The following is a 17902-nucleotide window of genomic DNA, read 5'->3' on the forward strand; positions in this document are numbered from 1 at the left end:
TACAATTTAGATAGTACAGAAACGGAGAAGAAAAATAACTAATCCTCAGTAATAGATCAGGATGGATTTTCTTAACTTCTCTATAAGACGCTTTGGGCCAGAGAAGTAATGTGTTGCACACATTTCTTGGATCCTCCTTCATCTTTTCTTTTCCTCTAGAATAGTAGAGTCTTTTTCATTCGGGTCATCTTCCCCCATCAGATCAAAACTTGTCATAATATCTGATTATTGATTATCTAGACAAGCATACCTTGCGCTTTCTTCTACCCAGAATTTCCCTGCTTATCTCATATATCCCACAATCCCCAAATTCTAGACGCTGAAATGTCTCTAGATTCTTTTCAGCATTTATTCTCTCTTTCATTTCCTCTTCTGTATATTTGGCATCCGCCAACTCCTTCACCATTTGTTCAAGCCAATTAGTTCCTAAAAGGATAAAGACACCAGTAGGACATCCATTACACTTCACTTTTTCATGTACACCTGGCTGATGGTATACTCTCAATTGGTTTCAAGTCAACCGAGTTTCAAGTTTGGTTCAATGTTGTACTTTACCCTTTCAACAAATGTGTGTGTGCTGGTTTACACAGCAATGGAATTAATTTTCCCCATAGTGGCTGTTATGGAGCTATGTGTTGAATTTGTGCTGAAAACAATGTTGGTAACACAGAGATGTTTTAGTCATTGCTGGCAGTAATTACACAGTGTCAGGGCCTCCTCTGATTCTCACACTGAGCTGCCAGAGAGTAGCTTGAAGGTGCACAAGAAATTAAAAGGGGACACAGATGGGACACCTGACCCCAACTGATCCAAGGATTATTCTATCCCATATGGAGTCATGCTCAGCAATAAAATGTGAGGGAAGAAGAAGGAAAGAGAGATGCTGAGAGCTAAGGCACTTGTCTTACCATGTCACTGTCATGGGTGATGGAGCCTGGGACACAGCTGAACATTTGACTGGCAGAAGGATAGAATGAATTCCTTACTTTGCTTTGCTTGCACACATAGCTCTTGCTTCAGGTATTTAATTGTCTTTATTTCAGCCATGACTCCTCTCACTCTGTTTCCCTCCCCCATCCCCTTGCAGGTGAAAGAGTGAGTGGCCCTGTGGGGCCACTGAGTTGAGCTGGGAGTTGCCAGCTGAGGGTAACTCACAGCCCTGGTGAATAATCAACCAGGGTGTGCCCAAGGTCAAAGGGGCAGAGCTGTTGAGCAGATACTGTGGAGTGCTACCCTGCTGGCTTCAGGGACACATCTCATCCCTTGGCAGAAGCAGAAGCAGACCTCTATTGCTCTTTTCAACTCCTTTCAACTTCCCTACTTATTGGTTACCACACACTACTCCAGAAATGGATACACCTCCCAGGATAAAGGTTCCTTGCAGGCAATGGCTCTGTCCTGCATGCAGGCACTGTAAGGCAATGTCCAGACCTGAGGACAGGTATCACTCAAACCAAATTTCTCAGGATGAAATACTCACATCTGAGAATTTTATGTCATTAAATCTGACAGGAAGGACACTTGCATGTGAGGTTTTATAGGAATAGTGTAAATCAAATTCTACTTCTTGCCTTTCATTTGTCTCTCCTCATGTCCATAATTTAATCTTTGGTTGAAATTGTTCCTTCTGGGGCTGTAATTGTGTTCTGGGGGACACCTTTTTAGAAGGTGAGGTGTGCTCACCTTCTAGAGATGGTGAAATCGATATTTCCACTGGTCATCCCAACACAGACAGGAAATACAGCAAGGTGAATTACCCTGTGGAGGGGCCTTTCCCTCTCTTTCATGCCCTTGAATACAGTATTGGTCACAGTAACTACACATATATCAGATATTTTCTATGAAGATGATGACTGATTTGAAACATTTTTGAACGAAAAAATAATCTACATGCTAAATAATTAGAAATCGGCTACGGAGATAGAATTTGTCTATAAAGAAAAGGGGCATTTCCTTCCAGGTGACATCTGGAACAGGGCTGTTGCATATTTGTAAATATCATTAGTTTACATCGTCTTCGGGAAATGGGTGTAGCCAAAGATGTCACCATTAAACAAAAGGCTTGTCACTGTAAAGGCTGCTGCAATCATTCTTACAGTAATTCTAAGATACTTGGGTCATTTGATCTAGGTTTCCAGTGTATAGCATTCAGATGATCTGTGTCTGCCTTGCAAAGTTCTTGTTCTAACCACATTTCATTTCTCTTCAGGCTTTGCAGTACAAGTCATACTTCAACTTCTTCCCAAGTTTTGTTCCTGCTATATGTTCTTCAAATGCTTTGTCCATTTTCTCATTCTGATCTTCAGTGAAAAGATTCTTCCAGTCACTTACACCACCTTCAAAGAAGCAAAAAACAATCTCTTGAAAATGAAGATATTTCTTTTTTTTTCTATACAGCTGTCATTTTTATTGCATTGCACACTAAATCACATTGATCCATTTTCCAGATGAAACATTTTTCCATACCAATGTAATTTTCTGCAATCAGTGGACTTACATATATATGTGAATCATCTTTCATCATGCAAAAGAACAAACTCCACTTAAGGCGACGTTTCAAAAAGGCAGCCTAAAATTCTGTTTCCCTCCATCTCTCTCCTCTAGTCAGCAATGATTGGCAAAGTGGAAGGTCATGAAGAATTAATAATCATCTTCCAGGAGGCAGAGCTGACTATCTGCTCCTTTGGCAGCTTCTGCTTTTATCCAGTTACTTCTTTAACATTAATTGCAGAAATAGATTCTGACAACTGGGCTGCCCTCCTCATGTCAACCTCCCCCATATTACACTGCAAAAGTAGTTCGCTTGTCTTCGCTCTCTTGTGTCCATCTGGATTCTTGCTAGCTTGGCTTAGTTCTAGTGTGTAAGAGTGAACAGGAATTTGGCAGTGGCCATCTCAGAAGATTCCCATACTCTCCTACAAAGTGTGGTCACGCCACTCAGGCTGAGTTTGGCCCAGTGCTGCCAGCTCCAAAGGCTGGGCACTTGGTGATCCAGGCACAGAGGTGGAGAGGAATTCAGGCACATGACAGTTCCTCCTTCCTGCCAGCCACAGCCACCTGTGAGCAGCCAAGAGTGGCTCTGCTGTGAGAGCCTTGCTGTGCATCTTCCTCACCAATTGTCCTTTTTGTCAAGAAAAGCAGTGATCACCTGCTTGACACTATCTTACAATTCTAATGTGAGTGCAGGAAAAAGAACCAGACAATGGCCCAAATCCTTGAGAGTGGCACATTTCTACCTCTGAGTCCCTTGGAGCTTCCTACCTTTGCGAAAGAAAACACTGCCAAATGACCCATGGGTCTTGTCTGAGTTTTTCTTCATGGACTGGAAGCTGCTCCTGTCTACCACCAGCTGGAGCTGTTCCTCAGTCAGAGGAATTCCAAAGAATGCAGCTATGTTTTTCACACTCAGGGCAGGATTCTGGAAAGAGGAAGGTAACATATGGCATGACTTTCAAACAAATGACTCTGCTTTCCATGGTGTTTACACATTCCTATATTGCTCAGCTGGCTGCATACATAGGGTATTCATAGAATTCTCTTGGACTACAGTGGCCAAGAGTGTTCCTCTTTTCCACAATTATTTTGGAGGATATTACGAGCTCTCTTCCTCTACGCTACAAAATATTATATGTGATTTAAAGGTGAGCAAAATCTACACTGCTGTAATAATGTAGGCTGCTTCCCAAAAATATTACTGGAAATCTATATTTACAAATATTTGGTCTTATATCATAGATAAAAAAATAACAAGAAATATTTTCACAAGCAAAATTTTACAAAGGTTTTTAAGTTTGAATTTCACCTTTTCTTCCCTTTAAACAAAAATCTGTCTCACACACCTTGGATACCTTGCAGGCATATAAGGGTGTATTGCTTCAGTTAAAATCCCTTGAAGTATAAAGTATTTGTAACTATTGATAACCTTACCTCTTTTACCTCTTCATAAGTTATTGTCATAATATTTTCGTTGTCAGCATATTTGTTCCATTCAGAAAGGTATTCAAAATAGCATCCCCAAGCCACTAAACAGAACAAAGGATCGCAAGATGAAGCATAAATTAAGATCATACAGGTTTTGCTCATGAAGCTATGTCAGCCAAGGGCTATATTAATCATGTCAGGCAGGGTTTACACATTTCTGTAGTCCGGTTTTGCTCCAGGCTCAAACATATGATATGATATGTAAGTCAGAAAATAAAACTTGTAACCTTTTCAAGACAGCTCTGAGTTCACCAAAAAAGCCATCATCTTGCCAACCATCTTGTAAGACTGCCTTAATCCAGTCTAAGACCTTGTTGAACCTTCTTTTCTACTGGCCATGAGCTATGCCAAACTCATAAGCTTAAACCAGTGCTTTCACTTTTTCCCTTTTACAATGCATTAGAATTAGTCCCCATTTTAATGCACTAGACTTAGTCCAAATAATTCCTTTCATCCGATTTGCCTTTGAGGTGATTATATATCACCACAGACACATGATGTTGGACATGGGAGAGCAGGGGTAAAGGGGACCCAAGGTAGAGTTAAGGAAGAACTGCTTTTTCCAGGAAAAACACAAGTTTGTAAAAATTCAAGAAGTCTCTGGAATCGCAGTTTTATTAAATAGTAGCCTGAAGCAGAAAGACCAGTAAGCTAAACTTCAGTTCAGATTTCTAATTCTCTGTCTTTAATCTCCCTGTCTTTTGTACTGCAAACCAAAAGATCCTAGTGAAGCTGATTTACCAAACAACAAAGGTTCTTATAAAATAACAAATCATTGGACAATTGACATAGACAGAAAATTATACTGTACTTTTCTTTGTCATGAAATCTGTGAAGAAATCATCCCAGGTCTCATAGGAGGGAAGAACTGGCAAGCCATTGCAAAAATGGTAATAAGATGTAGCAACATCTTTTGGATTACGAATCAGTAACAATATCTAGAAAAAAATTAAAATATTATTTATAGGGAAAGACGTAGAAGAGTACAGCATAAAAAAAGAAATAACAATAATATGCTTTATAACTGCAGTTGGGGATTTCTAATACCATATGTGCTCCTTGCAGAAGTAGCAATTTCATTCTCAATTCAGAAGGTGCAGTATTTAACTTTGCTTTGGTACCATGAGAAGATGGTTGCCTATAATTATTATCTTTTAAAAATTAACCAAATTATTTATGCATATTCTAAGTATGTTTTGCTCAATACAAGCATAGGTCATCATTGAAGTGACAGGGAAAATTCTAAAAAATATAAATGCTTCTTGAAATTTGACGCATTGAAGCCCTCACTTGCAACAATGCCATAAAATTCCTCCCACAGGAAATCCCGTCAAAATCCATTTTGCCTCTGGAGGATTTGTTCAAACCCTGTAACTCTCTTGTGGAAACTGTCACAAAGGAGCCAATAAGGGCAAACTGTGGTTAAGTGAGATGAATGGCAGTACTTAAACATATAGAGCCGTAAACGTGTAGAAATGGCCAGGATAAACACTTAGTAGTAGAGTGATACTTAAATGCCAGAAAAGTACTACATTTTCTTTTTAAACTGAAAAAAAATGTCGAAGTGTTTGTTTTAATACATTAAAATCAACACTCACCTTGGCATTGCTTTGGAAGATAGATTTGGGAAGATTTTCAGGACGGAGATGAGTAGCCACAAATCTTGGAGAAGGTAATTTGGTAATTCGCTTGAAGAATTGGAAGGAGGAAAGTGGACAGTTCAGTTAGTACAAGTATTCTTTTCATTAACCTATGCTAAAATATGGCCTTGATGAACTTATGTACATTTAATGACTGATATAAATGAGTTTTGGGTTTTTTAGTGAGTGTTTTCCTGGGATATTAGTGGGCTGCTCGGAGTAGCTCTAATGTTCAAAAGCCCATGAACAATTGGAAAAAGACTATTCATTGTTAGTTCTCTTTTGTGATAACTCTCTTCAGGTCTGGTAGACAAGGGATCAGATATAGACGTGGGGTACACATTAGCTCTCTGTGAAAGCTGAAGCATCTCAAGTCTGAGAGAGGGGAGGAGGAGGAAGAGCTAGTAAAAGAGACAAATGCTAATATTACATGATTTGACACTTCATGAAGCTCTTCTTAAATACAAAAGATGCTATATTGAATTTCTGAACTTCTTATGTATCTCATGGGTATGTCCTGCTCTCAAGTCCCACTGAAATATTCATTCAACCCTCAATATTTGACAGTCCATGGTAAATTAATCCTGACCAGATGCCACATAAAGAGGAGTAGTAAAGTTCTTATAGAAAAATGGAAGAGTTCATACATCATATATTCAGTATTTGAAGCACATGATGTTGATCATTTCCATACATATTCTGTTCCCACCTCATATTTTTCAAGATCTCCCATTTCAATGAAGGGAATTCTTCTTGGTTCTTCAGCATTCACAGTGCTTTCACTACCAGGTGTTTTCTTTTGAGATATGGCTATCAGGTCAGTTAAGATTTGACTTAGCCAGTTTGAGCCTGAAAGAAGAAAAATACAGAAGTGCTTGCAAAACTTTTAGAATGGACAGAAATGGATTTACCAGGGAAGTCAAGAGGTGCTAGTACTACCAGGTGAGTTACCTGGTCTCCTTTCATGTCATACAATCACAGCTGACTGTCTGGTCAATCACCACCCAGGATCCTACCTTTGCCCCTCATAAGGAGACATTTCTCCCACTTGAACACTTCACTACACTGTAAACTAACTTGTATACTGTAAACTGACTAATCAGGGAGAAGAACCACAGAGATTCAACTAGGAAAACCTGCCTTAATGTAATACATTTTAATGTGACACATATAAGGGAGACTGGGGTGATGAACCTGTACTTTAAAGCTAATACATGAAGTGTTTTCTGGTGTGCTGGAATATCTTTGGAAGAAAGATGGGTCACAATACTCATAACAGTAGAAGAACTAGATCAAAAAATTGTGCACTCATTTTCTTTAACAATAGGAAAAACCTCTCTGACGTGACATTTCCTAGACACGCTTGTTATCTGTTTCTTCAAAAGATAACAAAGAGCCTGCATAGCTCTCTCATCTCTGATTTACCATGTCCTGACTTCTGGACACTTGGTGCCTACATCTTTCTCACTGCAATCTTAACAAGTGCATTCCATTTCCTCAAAAAGAAAGTTCAAAGAAAAAGCAAAGACTTCATAATCCTGTCTTTTGTGAATATCCACTATAAGGCACTGTGAACCAATTGCTGGAAGAAGGAAACAGCAAGATTAAAGTGTATATGAGACACAACTAATCCAAACCTTTGACTTGCATGTGGACCATTTCTTTGAGGCACAAGGAGCCATAGGTATGGTAAACTTGCAACCCCGGCAAAGATGACCTCTTGATTTCCCAACACTTAAAGAACAGTGTAATCACTTCAAGGAGTACAAAAATATTTTTGATAGCTATTTCTGACAACTATGGGAATTAAACAAATTAATATTGAATATACCATTTGAAGGTACCAAAGGCTACATTGTAAAAACATAAAGCTCTTAACTTTATAAATATACATGTGGGAGCAGATCGTGGAATATGAGGAGACCTAGTTACCTCTGTTGTAAAAAACTGTGTTTTGATTGTCTCCAATTTGTGCATTTAACTTCACGACTATGAAAAGTAAAGACAACAAAAAACTTCAGATGCTATAGAAAAAAAAATCAGAATATTTTTCACAGTTTTTTAGAAAATTTCCCATATCTAATATTCATAAAGAATTTCTGGTGCTTTTGAGAATGAAATCAGTTTTACAAAATTTGTTAAACATTCTAAATACATTATTTAGCATAATACATCATTTTTTTAGCTATAAATCATATATACTGCCTATATTTGTTCCAAACCTTGTTACTTGCTGTTACAGAATCTTTTTATGAAAAAAAACTAAATATATTTACCGGTTTTAGGATATCCTGCCAAAATTACATCATCCCTTCTGGCTTCAAAGGACTCCAAGGCTTTCAATGTTTCTGGATAGCAAATAGTAGCAGGGTAGAGAATTCCCTTATAAGAAAAAAGCAGTTCATCACGATGCTTGGAGCTGGCAGCCATCATTTGCTTATCTATGAAATCATGAGATGTGTTCTTGGATTTCTCCATTCTTCTTCTCTCTCACACACAGGCTCTGTCACAGTGTGAAATGCTGTGTAGAAGGAGAAACCCACAGATTGTCCTTTAATAAATGCTTGGGGTGTTGTTCTTTTTTTATCTTGACCCTATGAACAATAATTTACCTTTTGTTGAACCTGTGAAGATACATGCAGCGCCAGTCAAAGACCTTTGAAATCAATAGAAGTTGCACATAAACAAACCAGATAAGCAGCCATATGCAATTGCATTCTACTAAAACGACTTAGATAATTTTAAAATATCATGCCAATAATTCTGTGTCTACAACACTGATTTTATAAACTGAATGTAACAAAATAGAACTACATGAATTGCAGATTAGAATTGAAAAGTCATGATCAAAATCCTCAACGCAGTTCATCTCTTTTCAGTACTTACTGCTGGGATTTCCTTTTTTTCTTTATTATATAACTCGTTCATCATTCTCCCCGAAGTTAGATAAAATGCGTTGGGAATGGGAGAGAAGATGTTCAGTGCACTAGAGACTGAGCTGAGAACACTCCTGTGAGTGTGGCCGGCTGCTCCCGGCCGCTGGAGCCCAGGAGGGCACAGGGGCACAGGCACTCTTGGGCCACTCGTCAGACTGCACTACAGAGGCCTGTTTTTCTGGTGGTTACACAAAAATTACTCATTTCTACATTTCTTTAATGAGCTCAATCATTGTTTGACAACTGATCAGTGCTTAGGGAGGTGGTGAAAATATAACCTCAGCCACACTGAGTAGTGTTTATCATGCACTTCACATGATGAGCTGCTGACTGCAGTGACCCCAGTAAAGGAACTGGCTTTAGGCTCAGCTTCAATATTTAAGTCTCTGGCAAAAGGATGGATATGTCATAAAAATGAGAAAATAGTTCCCCCCCAAAATTTATGCCAAGAATTTACATGCCATCCTTTCTTATCTCCATCTCTTGACTGCTGCCTGTTGGGCACTGGAAGGAATCAGACCATCAACTACATACCTGCATGCTTTTGCCATTTGCTCTCCCCAAGGGATTCAAGAGAGATCCAGGGCTCTCCCTGGTCCCTGAGCCATAGTGCAGTACTCGTGGGATGATCTAGCCCTGCATTTTTACATCTACTTTTTCCAGTCCATACACAATCCTTTGCTTTCCCTTCATTTCCCTTCTTTCTGTAAAACATTGTCAGCATAGAAAGACTACCTATGTGCAGGCATAATCTGAAACGAGTGGATATCACATGGCCTGGTCCATCTGATCAATGACGAGTGCCAAAGGGCACAAAGTTGGCATTACCTGCTCCATTTATTTCACTGATATCAGCTAAAAATTGCTGTCCTATGAAGTAGCACTTTTGCTGATTCGTGATGTGAAACCAGCCACCCTAGCAAAACACAAAACAGCTTACTTAATTTTTCTTCCCTATCTTCCCTTGAAAATAAATTGTCATGGACTAAAGATAAAAAATGTGTTTATTTAGTATTTTTACTTGCTGGCAAAAGAATTATTTGGTACAGTCATCCCTAAGGTTGGAAAAAGAGGGAAAATGACCTGTAAATTATTAGTCTCGTGGGATGTAATAGCTTACCATTGGAGTAGGGTTTTCAAAATGAAAAACATATTCCAGACTAACTTCCCGAGTATTTCCAGTGTATTTTTGCAAGAAAGGGCAGTTGGGCCAATTATTTCCAGAAAGCATATTTTATCCTAAGGAACTAGAGGAAAAAGAAAAAGGCCAAACCCTGTATTTGTGGAGAAAGATATAATTAGAAGATATATGTCATGAGGAGGGATTTTGAGGGCAATTATATTTCTTGACAAAAAAAAAAGTCAGGATCCAGATTTCATAGTGTGAGCCTTTGATACAGACATCTGCCATGGCACCTGAGCTGAGAGACAGGAGGAGAAGTGCCTAGCCCCACCTATAGGATATAAGACAGAACAGTGATCCTGCTAAACCGTCAACCCAGAGACTGACAAGAAAGCATCGCCTGATTCAAAATTTCTAAGAAGCAGCTTTAAAACATACAGAGATTAAAAGCAAATTAAAAACAGATAAAAGGATTTTATTATCTCCAGATTAATGGTATTTGTTGTTCAAGCCACCACCATTGCTCTGAAGGTTTCTGACTTCCCACACTGACCAGACCTGATTATGGAGCTTTGCAGAAGGAGGCTGGAGATGTTTCTGTGACGCCTACAGGACAGTGCCAGCTGGCCCTTACATGGTGCACTGATGTGCCCATGCAGATTCATTTCCCATAAATGAAAGAGTTTCAAAGTATGAAAGCTTCAAAACACATGCTCTCATGTGCTAAATAAGAAGAGGTATGCTTTTATAATTATTTCTATGATCTGTATTTATCTCAGTACAACTCTGGAGAAGGCTTCCATATATTAGTGCTCTAAAATAACCAACTCGGTGTTTAGGTAGTTCCATTCAGATTGATGCCTTCAAGAAGGTACCTTAAAATGCCCCTGATCATTCATCTGCAATAACAACAACAACAATAACAGCAAAGAAAAGCCTGCAAGGGTTGTGAGATGTCCTGGCCTTCTGTGATTGAGCCCATGAGAAGCTGGGCATAAAGTAGGATTTGCTCTAAAATGGAAATGTCATACGCGTCATTCTCCCCTTTTGCATAAGTTAGTGTGGATCTGATCAGAGGAGAATCAAGGCCTTCAAACCGAGCCCAGGGGGTGAGGATGGCTTAGGTTATGTGGCCAGAGCTGTCTGCACACTCACAAAGGAGCACAGCAGAGCAATGAAGGGGGAATCAAAACATTACCCTGCCCACAGACTCCCATGGCATCAGCTCATCCAAGGCCTGTCTCCACAAGCTCAGAGGAGCTCAGGCAGAGTGGAATGCAAGTTAAGGACTCTTAATAAAGGGACTGCACCCTGTCCAGGACCCTTCTATGGCTGTTCCAGGAGAGCTTCAGACCCAGTGTCCTGGTGGGAAGATGGTCCATCAGAATGACCAGTGCAGGAGAACTTCTGAAGACTGGCAGGGGCTGCTGTCTGGGGGTATAGGCACATAAAGAAATGCAGAGGAACAATCTCTCATGATTGCATGTGACCTATTATGTCAGGATTACATGACAGGTATGAAGCAACTGTGAGGAAACAAATTATGTACCAGCCTGCATAATACTACTAATGTTGCCTTTACAATTTAGATAGTACTGAAACGGAGATGAAAAATAACTAATCCTCAGTACCAGATCAGGGTGGATTTTCTTGTCTTCTCTAAAAGGCCCTTTGGGCCAGAGAACTAATGTGCTGTAAGCTTTTCTAGGATCTGTTATTTTTACCCAATTATCTCATCATTAAAAAAAAAACAAACAATATTTGAGATAGCAGAATATTTAATTTCATAGCTTAGAAAATATATAAATAAGGGATAATTTGGGTCTAATAATAGCGCATAAGCAAAAGATAACCGCGGGTTACGGAGTGCAGGGCTCTTGGACCTTTGCCACATCACGTACAAGCTTGCCAAGTGAAGATTCTTCCTTATGCCATGTGTTAACACCATCTCCTTCCATTTTTGTTTCATCCTATTTCTATCTCCGCCCTCATAACCACCTTTACCGTGCATGCTCCACCACTCAGTTCACTGGTCACACAAATCTTTTGGGGGTCATCTGATGAAGATTTCGTAGTCTTCCTCTGTGTCCTTTAATTCAGCTTTGGGTTACACATGCGCACCAAGCCAGTACAATGTAAGCCAAGAGTAACATATCATTACATCTTCATATCGAAGCAATAATTCCCTTATAATGAGCATTTTCTGGGACCCAACCAGGTTTTGCTCATTTTTAGCAACTGCATCTTTGGCCTTTTCCTGTGGTCCTTGAGAACATCTTTCGGGAGGGGGATGGAGCCCGTCCTCTTCCTTTCTTTGTTGGCACTACAACTTTTAACTATTCCCAAATATTAATTACGGTACCAATATTGATTACTCTTTCAATTTTATCAGCATGAATCATACCTATTTATCACAGATCCTCCTTCATCTTTTCTTTTCCTCTAGAATACTAGAGTCTATTTCATGCTGGTCACCTTCCCTGATCAGATCAAAGCTTGTCATAATATCAGATTACTCCACTATAGATTATCTACACAAGCATACCTTACTCTTTCTTCTACCCAGAATTTCCATGCTTGTCTCAAATATCCCATGATCCCCAGATCCTAGATGATTAAATGTCTCTAGCTTCTTTTCAGCATTTATTCTCTCTTTCATTTCCTCTTCTCTATATTTGGCATCCGCCAAGTCCTTCACCATTTGTTCAAGCCAATTGGTTCCTGAAAGGATAAAGACACCAGTAGGACATCCATTACACTTCACTTTTTCATGTACACCTGGCTGATGTAAATCCTGTCAAATTGGTTTCAAGTGAATCAGTTTGGTTCAATGCTATACTTTAATCTTTTAACAAGAGTGTGTGTGCTGGTTTTCACAGCAATGGAATTAATTTTCCCCATAGCGGCTGTTATGGAGCTATGTGTTGAATTTGTGCTGAAAACAATGTTGGTAACACAGAGATGTTTTAGTCATTGCTGGCAGTAATTGCACAGTGTCAGGGCCTCCTCTGATTCTCACACTGAGCTGCCAGAGAGTAGCTTGAAGGTGCACAAGAAATTAAAAGGGGACACAGATGGGACAGCTGACCCCAACTGATCCAAGGATTATTCTCTTCCATATGGAGTCATGCTCAGCAATAAAATGTGAGGGAAGAAGAAGGAAAGAGAGATGCTGAGAGCTAAGGCACTTGTCTTACCATGTCACTGTCATGGGTGATGGAGCCCTGGACACAGCTGAACATTTGACTGGTGGAAGGATAGAATGAATTCCTTACTTTGCTTTGCTTGCACACATAGCTCTTGCTTCAGGTAGTTAATTGTCTTTATTTCAGCCATGACTCCTCTCACTCTGTTTCCCTCCCCCATCCCATTGCAGGTGAAAGAGTGAGTGGCCCTGTGGGGCCACTGAGTTGAGCTGGGAGTTGCCAGCTGAGGGTAAATCACAGCCCTGGTGAATAATCAACCAGGGTGTGCCCAAGGTCAAAGGGGCAGAGCTGTTGAGCAGATACTGTGGAGTGCTTCCCTGCTGGCTTCAGGGACACATCTCATCCCTTGGCAGAAGCAGAAGCAGACCTCTATTGCTCTTTTCAACTCCTTTCAACTTCCCTACTTATTGGTTACCACACACTACTCCAGAAATGGATACACATCCCAGGGTAAAGGTTCCTTACAGGCAATGGCTCTGTCCTGCATCCAGGCACTGTAAGGCAATGTCCAGACCTGAGGACAGGCATCACTCAAACCATATTTCTCAGGATGAAATACTCACATCTGAGAATTTTGTGTCATTAAATCTGACAGGAAGGACACTTGCATGTGAAGTTTTAGTGCAATAGTGTAAATCAAATTCTACTTGTACTACTCGCTTCCTTTTCTCTGTCCTCATGTCCATAATTTAGTCTTTGGGTGGAATTGTTCCTTCTGGGGCCGTTAGTTGTGTTCTGGGGGACACTATTTTAGAAGATAAGGAGTGCTGAGATGATGAAATGCTTTCTCCACTGGTCATCCCAACAGAAAACAGGCAAAGGAAGGTTAATTTCCCTGTGAAGAGGTTTTTCACTCTTTCATGCCCTTGAATACAGTATGGGTCTCATTCACTACCCATATATCAAACCCTCTTATCACATCCTTCTCTCTTTCTTCATAAATGGATGTTAGACACAAGATTAATTAAACATGAGACATTATCAAGTGAAAATCATACCTGCAAGACATGGAAGATTGCATAAAATTGCCTACAAAGAATAATTTAAAATTACTTGTGTGGTCTCCAAAAATGCAGAACCATCAAAATTGACCATTTTATTGGAAATAATACTTTCTCTATCAGTACTATTTTACTCTTAAAAGTTGAAGACACTGTTCATATATTATGCTTTCTGGAAGCTTTGTTTTAGTTATCCTTTTCAGCTCTTTGTTCATAAGATAACTCTGAATTGCAGAGGAAAATTTCTTTCTCTTCTCCAGTACAAAAGAGTAAGGGCAACAAGAAATTATCATTTTTTTTATCCTTTAGGCCAGCTGCCTAGGAAATTTTCTTTGCAGCCATCTGCCTGAATCCTGAGGAAGCCAGATCACTAAAATACCTCAGCATGAAATGTAGCAACCTGTCCCCTGGGCCACTGGGGACACAGGTGCCTCCAGCTCCTTCAACCCTCAGACTTTGCTCTCTGCTCATGACCAGGGTCTCCAGTGCTGCCACAGCCAGATGTCTGTCTGTCTGTCTGTCAGGAGCTGCACACAAGGGGGTTCACAGCAGCCCTGTCTCTCTAGAGAGGCTCAGGGCAACCAGGGATCCTGAGGATGCCAGCAATCCAAGTCCCAGTCCCAGCACTGTCTGTCCAGGAGCCAAAGTGTCTTGGGCTGTGCAGCTCAGTCAATGTGGAACAGCCGCTGTGCTCCTCAGGGACAACTCTGAGTTGCTCAGTTAGCCACAGGAAGAGCTCAGCATTGCCTTGGATGGAAATGCTGTCATCAGGAGCATTTGCAGTACAGTACACCATAAAGAGAAGATGCACCTGAATGGAAGACTCAGCCTAACTTTGCTTTGGAAATGGACTGGGGAAAAGATATGAGATTGAAGATGGGTTAATATCATTTTTCTGGCTTGTTCATTCTCATAAAGGAAATAGATAAAAATACAAAATAAACATAATTTTCAGTGAAAATTTCTCTATTTAGGCATGTGGCAGTTTTGGTGCTGGCCCCTCACCAGTGAACTCCCTGCTGTGAGGTAGGATTAGGAGAAAGGCAAAGCAGGCTGAAAACATTAAAGGGTATAAAGAAAACTTTATTAACAATAACTAAAAGAAAGAGTAATAAGAATCAGAACAAAACCTTCAGAACACTTCTCTTCCAGCCACAACCTGTTCTTTCCCACTGACAATGAAAGAAGCAGAACTAAAATTTCAGTCAATTTGCCACCTCTAGAATAGTATTTCCTAAATTCACTTAGGGAGAGAATCCCCTCTTGTAAATGTTATGGAGACTTCTCCACAAGAAAAAGAAACAGTTCTCTTGTGTCTCTCAATTTTGTCATGAATAGCAGCCGCCCGGGGAAATCTGCAATTGTGAAGTCCCTTTTATTTTCCACAGGCTTTTTCCACAGCTCTGTTTATGGGCCATGTCAACGTACTGTTTTAAAGATGAGCTGTTCAAAGGGAAAAGTTCTCATTATCTGACTCTTAAATCATCTTCATCTCTGGGAACAGAGGTTGTCTTCTTCTCTTCCTGGGGGCACAGGATCACCCTTCTCTCCTCTGTTCAAACTTCTCATAGAATGACAGCTACTTTAACATCTGCTTACATTAGCATGGAGGCCTTTGCTGAATATGTACAATTTGAACACTTTCATCTCCCCATACCTTAATGCATTATAGGGAAAAAGAGTCTTTTTCCTCAGCTTTTCCAGAGGACTTCAGCCCCAAGATTAAGACACATCCTCATCTCTCCAATTTGGAACTTGACTACTCCTTCACTAACCTCGATGACTTCATGTTGCTTCTTTACATGGTTGTCTCTTGTTCCTTTCTCTCTCTTGAGGGAGGATAGAAGCACTGAAAGTGTTAATATCTCACCTGGGGCCTGCAGATGGTCAACCTGACCCCGGTCAGTATGAGTGCTACAGACAGAGGGAACTGCGGCTGGGGGGAAGGCTAGGATCAAATCAGCCAGACCAGAACTCAACAGCAGCGTGCCAGGGGAGGAAGGGGTGGAGAGGGGAGAATTTTGCTCAAAATTCTACCACGACTGCCTGGTGGTTGCAATGGTAGAATTTTGGCCGAGCTGGCTCGGCCCGGGGCTGCTCCCCGCAGGGCCGGCGGAATCAGCTCGGCCCTGAAATGGCAGCCCTGGCCTGGCCCACGGCGCCCCCTCCCCTGCCTGGCAGCTGATAGCGGGGAAGGCCGGCAGTGGTCCCTGAGGGAGAGCAGGCCCAGCCCCCAGGCCAACCAGCCCAGCCTGGCCAAGACAGGGGGACAGGGCGTGTTACCTCTTTGCTGGCCAGAAGAGAAAGAGGAAGTTCCTGGCTTTCTACTATTTTTAACATGTGTTTTTCACAGAGGGGTGTCCAGCTTTACAGTGGCTAGAAGTTTGCATCACTTCCATAAATATTTCTCATGCAAAACCATGGGAAGGTATTACAGCGACCTGATGAGGTCTTCCAGGGAGAGAGAAGTGGACGAGAATCTTGTTTCATGATCAGAAGGCTAGATTTATTGATATATGATATATAATACATTATAACTATACTAAAAAGAATAAGGAGAGAAGTTGCAGAGGCTGCTAAGCTAAGAATAGCATAGAAAAGAATGAATAACAAAGTTCTGTGTCCAGCAGAAAGCAAGGACAAACTCTTCTGTGAGTGGTCAGCAAATCCAAACACTCACAGAAGCCCAATCACCACTGCACCTGTTGCATTCCACACCAGCCGTTAACAATTGTTTACAATCTTCTTCTGGGGCCTCAGCTTCCCAGAAGATGAACAAATCCCAAAGAAAGGATTTCTATGAAAAAATGTCTGTGACAGGAAGGCATCAAGGCAACAAAAGAGACTAGACCAAAAAGAAAGGTACTTTTCCTTTTCTTTTGACACCTGGTAAGAACCTAGAAGTAGTAAATTTTGAGAGCCACTGTTATTGTGTCAGTCAGTTATGTCTTACCTTCAAAACAGATTCCCAAGTTTTTCTGAATTGATTCTCACACTCACTGGCCTCATCTCTGCTTACTTTTCACTCCCTCAAAATGTCACTCAGCCATCAAGTTTCCTTGCCTACATTCATTTTGGCATGCTTGCCTTTTCCATCTTCCCTTCTTCCATCTCCTTACCCCCCTGAATGCAAGGGCCCACTGAGTATCTCAAAAGGAGCAAAAGCACATGAGGTGTTACTGCACTGAATAGCTCTGTCCTTCAGAGTGAGATTGTTAAGAGTACAAAGGGACTGAATTCAAGCCTTGGGATGACACAGGAGAGGATAAAATGCAAAATCAGATCAAAGTCTGGTTTTCAACCAGATCAGCAAGACCAGAATAAGATCTGAGCCTTTTTTTTCTGGCACTGTCATCATGTTAGTCCTTGCTAAGTGATTCCTCAAGTGCTCTTATGCCAGTTGCTGCCTGACTGATTTACCCCCATCAAGTACCTGCTCCTTTGGCTTCACTTTTCTAAATACAGAGTTTTACACTTACCATTACTAAACATTGGGTTCTCTAATCTTCTCAATGTGTAATGTTTCAAATTGTTTTGCCTTTTTTCCTAGTATTTTCAGCCCTCTATCCTGATCCCCAGATTTAAAAGTCAGTCATTTATGATACAGTATATGATATTAGATTAGTGTATGATATTAGTCATTATATCAGTGTTAAAAACAAGATTGAATGTGATCAGAACTCACCACTAAAGGAGATTGTTTTAATTGCCCTCCAAGTTCTGCTGTCAACCAGTATATGCAGTGTGATCATAAAGCAAACTATTGCAACCAAGTTCATCATATCCATGGGAACAAGTGGATATTCCTGAAAGTATTGCTGCTGCTGTCATTGCTTCTGAATGCCTTGTATTGCTGTTGCATCAATTTCTAAGTCTACTTCCAGTACTGTCATTACTATAACCAAATTTATACATTGCCATCTCCACATATATTTGTGTCTCTTAAGTCACATAATTTCAGGCCCTCCCCAATGCTGTCATCTCTTGTATTTTCTGTCAGTGGCTTATTCAAGAG

The 17902-nt window shown here is 40.5% G+C and overlaps 1 pseudogene; it reads right to left on the reverse strand.

The window, feature by feature from the left end:
- Positions 1-2117: 2117 nt before the first annotated feature.
- On the reverse strand, positions 2118-10345 carry LOC134415833 (sulfotransferase 6B1-like; annotated as a pseudogene).
- Positions 10346-17902: the final 7557 nt, after the last annotated feature.

The sequence above is a fragment of the Melospiza melodia genome, chromosome 3, assembly GCF_035770615.1.
Source record: "Melospiza melodia melodia isolate bMelMel2 chromosome 3, bMelMel2.pri, whole genome shotgun sequence".
Classification (NCBI taxonomy): Eukaryota; Metazoa; Chordata; class Aves; order Passeriformes; family Passerellidae; genus Melospiza; species Melospiza melodia.